This window comes from Chanodichthys erythropterus, chromosome 10 (assembly GCF_024489055.1).
Source record: "Chanodichthys erythropterus isolate Z2021 chromosome 10, ASM2448905v1, whole genome shotgun sequence".
Lineage (NCBI taxonomy): Eukaryota > Metazoa > Chordata > Actinopteri > Cypriniformes > Xenocyprididae > Chanodichthys > Chanodichthys erythropterus.
The window spans coordinates 7,564,532-7,573,016 of record NC_090230.1 but is presented as its reverse complement, the minus strand read 5'-3'; the positions used below and the strand labels follow the sequence as shown (position 1 = coordinate 7,573,016).

General features: G+C 37.2%; 1 long non-coding RNA gene across 1 annotated transcript; it reads left to right on the top strand.

Moving 5' to 3' along the window:
* The first annotated feature begins 7,331 nt into the window (after positions 1-7,331).
* On the top strand, positions 7,332-8,237 carry LOC137029032 (uncharacterized). The gene is made up of 3 exons (XR_010896252.1): positions 7,332-7,666; positions 7,754-7,832; positions 8,044-8,237. It is a non-coding gene; the product is annotated as an uncharacterized lncRNA (long non-coding RNA).
* Positions 8,238-8,485: the final 248 nt, after the last annotated feature.

Sequence of the window (8,485 nt, the reverse complement as noted above, 5' to 3'; positions counted from 1 at the left end):
GATGGTGAAAATCATTAGATGTGCAAGATGCTTTTGATTGCAAAATGATTAAAGCCATTTAAAATTGCAGGTCCTAATAAAAGTCAGTTTAATTAGACTACTCTTCAAAAAACAATATTTACTCCTTGTATAAACTTGGTCAGTGTTTATTTTGCACCCTTTCCAAGCACTACATATGGAAGCTTGTTTCCCCACAGAATTAAAAAAATCTCACAATTCTCACAATCTCACAATTCTGATGTTTTTTTTCTCACAATTGTGATTTACGTTTCACAATTCAGGCTTTTTTTTTTTTCAGAATTGTGAGATGTGAACTTGCAGTTACGAGAAAAGGTCAGGATTGCGAGAAATAAACTTGCAATTCTGACTTTTTTTGCAGTTTGAGAGTTTATATCTCGCAATTCTCGTATTCTTGGCTTTTCTCGCAATTCTGACTTTCTTGCAACTGACTACTTTTTCTCAGAATTGTGAGGAGGAAAAAAGTCATTATTGCAAGATTTAAACTCTATTGCAAGAAGGAAAAAAAAGAATTGTGAGGTAAAAAGTCACAATTACCTCTTTTCATCTTTCAGTGGCGGAAACAAGCTTCTATAGAATACATCCTAAATAAACATATTAACAAAAGCAGCATTCAAATGTAATGCTAAGTAAACATTTCCATGTAAGCCCTTGCTTCAAAGCAGTTGGTTTTTAACCACATGTGCTACAGCGAGTCCCAAAGCCCAGAAATGTCCTTCCTGTCAGGAAAAAAGGCTCCTCGTTCCCCCAGCTGCATTGTCATTGTGTGTTTGGCCCTATGAGCTCATGACTGCAGGAGCTGTGGGAAGTTGGTCAGTGGGCCGAAACATCAGCTCTTAGACAATACAGCCATTCAGAGCCGGGGCGTCCCTGGAGAGAAGACAGACAAGAGCGCAAGCCGGGGCAGTGCTGGGAAGGAAGGCGGGAAGCTGGTCTTTCTTGTGGTCGTATCGTTTAGATGGGTTCTCGTGGAGGACTGCAGGATCTCGACATTAAGCTGGAGAACATTGAGAGGAATTTGGAGTGGGGGTGTTACAAAGAGAGAGAGAGAAGGATGGGGGCCCCAGGTCTCCAGACGGTGTCTTGCTGTGAGTGTCAAAACAATAAAACTGCTCAAGTCCAGATGGATGCCCAGCCAGAGGGGATAAACAAGAGAGAGCAGATACAGGAGTGCTCCCTCTACAGGCAACTGCAGAGAGCTCCTTTGGAGCATATAGGGGGAGGGTGGATTTGTTTTCGGCAAAACCCTCAAAGACTCTTTCAGCACTCCTATGTCACTCCTGCCCTCCCTGAAAAGCCAGAACAGTTTGTTCGTACACTCTCATGGACAGTCCTAAATAAACCATCAAGAGACACAATGTTCTTTATGAGCCTCGCCAAGTTCACTAAGCAATACTAGAGAACTTGGTTCAGCAGCAGAAGTTGCCAGATGAATTGGATTTATATCCTGATATTTAAAATAAACTATTCTACTTAAGTAATGACACATTTATGGGGAAAAATAATAATATATTACAATTTCAAATATTTATCACATTTTAAGATCTTTAAAATATGAATATATTGAATTATTTAATAAATATAACATTTAATATAATATCTAATAAGAGTATTGTATGTGTGTGTTTATATATATATATATAATATATATATAATATATATATATATATAATATATAATAAATATATAATATTATATATATATATAATATTATATATATATATATATAATATAATATATATATATATATATATAATATATATATAATATATAATATATATATATATATATATATATATATATATATATATATATATATATATATATATATATAATGATGAAGAGTTTCGTTGCTAAAGGAGATAACTCCAATTTTTCAAAAATCTTGTTTTTTGGTTGTGCATTCCAATTAATATCAATTCAACTGCAGTTGGTTTGTTTTGATTTAAACCTTCATAACTTAAAAAATACAGCTAAGTAGCACCATAAAACAAAATAATAACATGATAACATAATAATAAACATGTTTTGACAAAAATTTTAAAAACGGAGTTATCTCGTTTTGAAACGAAACTCTATATATATATATATATATATATTCTAAAATATCAATATAAGTAAAATTTGTAGGTTTATTTTTATATGTTATTATTAACATATGCAAAATGCAGTTTTTATATATAAATTATTTATAATATATATTTAGTGAAGTAAATATGTGTGTGTAACATATAATTTCCTTGGGTAACGAGTAACTACTGTGAACTGGTGTCCAATGGGCAAGACATCTGGAGCAGATGGTGTATTGGAGTCCCCCCAACTACTTTCAAGGAAGAAACCGTCCCATCCCTGTGCCAGGGGAAGAGAGAGGCAGACCCCATCTAAGCTTGAAAAGAGGTCAGCGGGGTCACAGTGGAGGGAGGTAGGAGGATGTCCCAACTAAGGGACAATGCCTTTAATGAGACCATGGCACTGCAGGTCCTCACACACACACACACACATAGACACAATCCCTAAGCATCGGCCTACCCACAATAGCACATGGTGACCTGGCTCACACTCTCTCTTTCTCACACACACAGTGTAGGATGACAGTGTAGGTCAGAGAGGGTTAATCAGGATCAGCCCTTGCGCTCTGCGCATTGTCTCCTGTGCGTCCCTCTACCGTGTTGACCTGAGCAGAGGGTCATGTTTCTTAAGTGACAGAGATGGATGTGCGTGGGTGTGACTTATAGCATTTTCAGACCCATACCCCTGGTTTTACAGACAAGGCTTAAGCTAGTCCTAGACTAAAATGCATGTTTGAGCTGTTTTAACTGAAAGCAACTTGTACTGACATATCTTAAAAATATGTCACTGCCATTGTTTTGTCTCAAGATGCACACAAGTAATGTTTTTTCTAGGGTATGTTTATAAAAGCTACTTAAATACCCTAATTGAAATAAGGCTTAATCCTGGCTTAGCCTAAGCCCTGTCTGTGAAACCGGCCTTTAAAGTCTCAAGGTCTCCATGTGAAAGTAGGTGCATTTCAGCTACTTTCAGCTACCTGTTGCTGTGACTCTGCAAACAACAAGAAAGCAGTACCATAGACTGTTTACAAACTTGTAGAAAAAACAATAGGTTTCGGTTTATATTTCAGCCCGGTGCTATACCACCTTCCTCAAAAAATTAGCATGTTAACATATCTCGTTCTAACTAATTAAGCTTTTTAAAACCTGTTACTGTTATGCTAAGCTAGTAGGCTAGGTTGTTAGCTTGCTCACTGAAAACACAAAGAAATAAAATGTCTTAAGTTTTACCATTTTTAGCTTCTGTAAAATGTTGTGGTATGTACTTTAAAATATATTAACATTTTATTATGATTGATTAAGTAGATGGTATAGCAACTTGGCTTTGATGAGGAAGGACTTGATGACACTGGTGACACTTGCTAATTCCAGTCAGTGGCACATGCTGTCAGGTTATTTTCATAGAGCATTATAAGTTTGTATACATGCCACTGCAAACAAATATTTAGAGGATTTCAATGCTAACAGACATGACTAAAGGCTGCAAAACTGTATTCACAGGAGTTCGGTAGGTTTTAGCATGACGTTGTATTGACCAAACAGAAGTCAGAACTAGAATTATTCATTTTATAACATCTATTTTACAACAGCTTTGTTTTATAATTAGAAGTAAAGCGTACAAGTCCAAATACATTACGCTGCAATTCCACTTAAGCCAAGACTAAAATTAGCACCAGTCAGACTGTAACTGGCCTCAATCCGAGTTTGTTTCAGAGAGAACAGAAGCTTCTTGAATTGAAGCCAAACAGATCCAAAGCCATGTCAGCACTACGATGATAAACACGCTCCCATCAGCCCTCTAAATGAGGACAGGCCGCTATGAGTATCTGAAGGGGATTGTGTTTATACAGAATGACTTTGCAGCAAGACTCTAGGAGGCCAACTCGGCACTGGGATCTGGCTCCGTCTTCACCAGTCCCTCTCTGCCTCCTTCCTAAATCTGATATTAAAAAGGGATTAAGGCACCGAAACAACACTGCCAATATCCGGCTGTATCTCTTCCTCCCTTTACCAGCCAGGATAGTTTAGGAACAGAGAGAATGCAACAGGGAAAATAAAAGGAGGGAGTCACGCAATGTGTCTCCCGTGTGACGGCTGGCTGCCAAGAATGGAAGGAGGGGAGTGAAGAGAAAAAGAGGGAAGGGAAAAGCATGAGATCATATTTAGGTTCATTTTGTACCTGTTGGTTCTCTCTTTCCTGTAATGCAATACTGTGAGAGCCGCCCTGTCCTGCAAACTCTCAGGATATCTTAGCATGCACAACAAGGACCTATCGGCCGTCTAATCCAGGACGACCCTGTGTCATAACGCGCACACACTGGCCTGCTTGTGAGATAAGCCCATTGTGCGCATGTAATGCATCAGTCTCAGGGCAACTATATCGAGCAGTAGGTCACACTGATGCCATTGTGTTTGTCGAAGGGAAAAAAAACAACCATTGATCAGTAACCTGACTCTGCAATGTAACGCGTTCTGAGCTCTATGGATCCTTAGGAACTGTACCTGGGTATCTGTGTCACTAGATCAGTGGTTCTTAAACGGTTTTATTACAGGAGCCAGAATTTACACTGGATATCAAGAAGCAACCCAACAATGTACCAAAATTGTTTAGTATAGTAACTGTTTTTGTAGTAGTATGCAGCCAGCGGTCTTTTGTAATGGTATCGGGTTTCTTGCAGACCTTGTTGATCATTAGTTGGACCAAGCTGGTCTTTAGTTGGTCAACCAGTTTCCATGTTCAGTAAACCTGATATGAAGACCTGGTAGTTGGTTTCCTGCTGGTCCAAGTTGGTGAAGTGATGGTAGACCATCTTGGACCTTCAACAAACCTTTTGTAGCTTTGCTTAAAATTTTCAAGGATGAAGACTGGTAACACAACTTGTCCACTTTGGCATCCGTCTATAGCATATACAAAGTGACAGATGAATTGACAAGTGGGTGACATGACGTCTCTAAACTGGAAAACACCCTTTATAAACATCTGTCAGCAAGTGTTCAGTTTTGCTGATTATAATGGTCAAGTCCTAGATTTGTCATGTTGTTTGTTTACAGGATAGATATGATGTAAGACCTCAGGATGAAACGGCTCTTCTTGGCAGTGGGTATCAGCTTTGCACCCCATACCACACTGACCCACTTGCAGCACGGGCTGAGAGTTGTCACTTCCCCAAGGACACATGGTCTCTGATTTAACAAAAGCAACCCAAACTGTTCAAGACTGAGATTATAGAAGGCACAGATATACCAGGGATAATGAAAAAAAGGACAGAGACGGGCGGTAAATTCAGAGAACATTAGCTGCATTTATATGAGGGGCTTTCGCACCGGAAGAACCTTTACATAGTTCCGAACTATTGGCTAAAGTTCCCGGATTTTGCAAGGTCTGATTTTGCTGTGTTCGCACTGCAGGAAATAGGAACGATTTTAGTTCTTGGAACTCCTTTTGGGGGAACTAATTAGCTCCTACTTCAGAGTAGGCTCTAAACCAGCACTATGGGAACTATCAGTCACGTAAGTGTACGCTGATTGGTCAAACGCATGTCAAACACTGGCACCCGGCATTTTTTAAAAGCTGTATAAATGTATTTACTTCACAAACATGAAAAACGGCGATATTTACCTGCTGGCAGGGTTGTGTTCTTTTCTCTGCCTCGATGATATGTAATACTCAAAGTTGTCATGGAAGATTTTGTATCTTAGCCCCACTTTTTGCTCTTTCGGTTGCGTAATTTATGCATTTACATTCCATCTCTGTTATCATGAAACCCACGACACACAACAAACACAGCTCCGATCACGTCATCCTCCATCCACTGTTTTTTAGAGCTTGTAAATGCTGCGCTTAACCCTTATAGGGTCTTTGGGGTCTGCACAGACCCCAAACGACGTTTGCTCAAATAAAAAAAAATATTCTCTTTGTCCAAATGACATGAAACTTTGTACCGTTGTTAACACTTTCTAGATCTACAAAGAAAAAAAAAATCGGAGTGATATCTTGTTTTTATGTTAGTGTAAAAAAAAGGGTCACACTCAGGGTCTTCGGGGTCTCCACAGACCCCAGGCAATAAAATTTAATTTTGTTATAAAATAACTGCTTTTTAAAAAACAAATGTAATTTTACTCTGTTTATTAATGTTTTTAATTCATATTTGTGCAGTTTTTGGAGGATTTCTCGTATCTTTTAAATTTATATAAATAAATAAATAAATTAATATTTTTACAAAAACAGCTTTTTATGTAAAATTCCCTTTATAAAAGACCCACATTTCTAACTTTCATTCATGGGGATAACATGGATAATTTGACATGGTTTAGTGTAAGATTTTTGCCCATCTTTTGAAAAATGCAGTTTTAAAAGTAAAAAAAAATCACTTTTACCAGTAGATGGCTGCAGAGCTCCACTATTTGTTATGTGCTATTTGACTGACTGAAAGACATCTTTTCATAAGTTTTTTTTTGTTGGATTCATATCTAAATGTTATGAAATCACAATTATAACAATAAAAAATACTTTTTGTCAAAGTTTAGCATTTTTTGTACTGAAAAAAATTAATTTTTCCAAAATGTTGATTTTGAGGATGAATTTTGTCCATTTTCACAGTGGAGTCTCATCATAATGTAACAATATTGAAAAACTATTTTTTTTCATTACAAAAAATGCTAAACTTTGACAAAAAGTACCCTTTATTGTTATAATTGTGATTTCATAATATTTAGATATGAATCCAACTGAAAAAAACTTATGAAAAGATGTCTTTCAGTCAGTCAGATAGCACATAGCATATAGTGGAGCTCTGCAGCCATCTACTGGTAAAAATGATAGTTTTTTTACTTTTAAAACTGCATTTTCCAAAAGATGGGCAAAAATCTTACACTAAACCATGTCAAATTATCCATGTTATCCCCATGAATGAAATTTAGAAATGTGGGTCTTTTATAAAGTGAATTTTACATAAAAAGCTGTTTTTGTATAAAAACCTATTTTAAAAAAATATTTTTTAATTTATTTATATAAATTTAAAAAATATGATAAATCCTCCAAAAACTGTACAAACATGGAGTAAAAACATTAATAAAAAGAGTAAAATTAAATGTTTTTTAAAAAAACAAGTATTTTGTTACAAAATTGCATTTTGTTGCCTGGGGTCTGTGGAGACCCCGAAGACCCTGAGTGTACTTCCCAAACGAAGACCGCATAAGGGTTAATATACCGCTGTCGGCCGCTTCAGAGGTCCTATTGCCAGTGCGAATGCAACCAGGAACATGGCCCGAGGGAGAAATTAGTTTTCGGGGAACTATCCTAGTGGCTAGTTCCTATAACTGAGTTCCTAGAACTATTTGGTGCGAAAGCCCCTAAGGACCATAATAATCCGATTGTAATCAGATGCATGTCATAAAATTTGAAGCTTGTGACATATAAATGCACACATCCACATGATCACTTTATTTATTGTTCATGTAAACACTATGTTTGGATTGTATGAATGAATCACGATTGAAACAAAAGATGTCCATGTAAACGTAGCCATTGAGTCGGCTACACTTGGTTCTACCCAAAAATGTTCTACATGTCAATAAATGTGAGCACAGACAACTTTTAGAATTTATTTATTTATTTATTTATTTATTTATTTTTTTTAATAAATAACCCTTTACTTTTGTTGTAGAGAAACAAGCAGCTTGACCATTCTGCAAAATGTCTCTTTTCAGGCAAAATAAACCATTCTAATTTGGAACGACATGAGGGTGAGTAAATGACTGAAAACAGTCCTGGTTTTATTTGGACTATTTTAGGCCCTCAACAGGGTGTCTCTCATATCTGTTTGAATAATCTTCCTGGTTAATAGTTACAGTACTGTCTGTCTCCTTAACTAGTTTTGGGTAATTCCTCCTTCCCAAAATACACAGTTAGCTTTCCAAAATGAAATGTCACACTCTCTCCCACTACTTCTTGCAGATGTCCGTCTTTACCCACCCCACATTCACCCCACCCTGAAGGCCATCTGCACCCATTGTCTGGGGCAGAGGATGAGGCTCCACCACCCCCTGCATAAACACACAATCAGCTTTGAGGAAGGGGGCAGGGGTCTGTAATTCCAACTGCAATGAAGAAACATGACTTACTGAGAAGTAAAACACCAGCTCAAAGACCTAAAGGTACTAATCGCACTTCAACAGAAACTATCCTTAGCCCACACCGCTGTGCTTATCCTTTCTGTATGAAATATCAACTTTTTTTTACCGCCCCCTCCATCCTCTTGGGACAATATGACAGTGGATGTGCGAGACAGAGATAGCAGCAATGGACTTGGTCAACCAAATTATGGTTATTGTGTTTATAGAGTTTATTTAAGCCTTTGTGATATGATACAAAATTTTGCAGGAGACTTTGTCCAAGA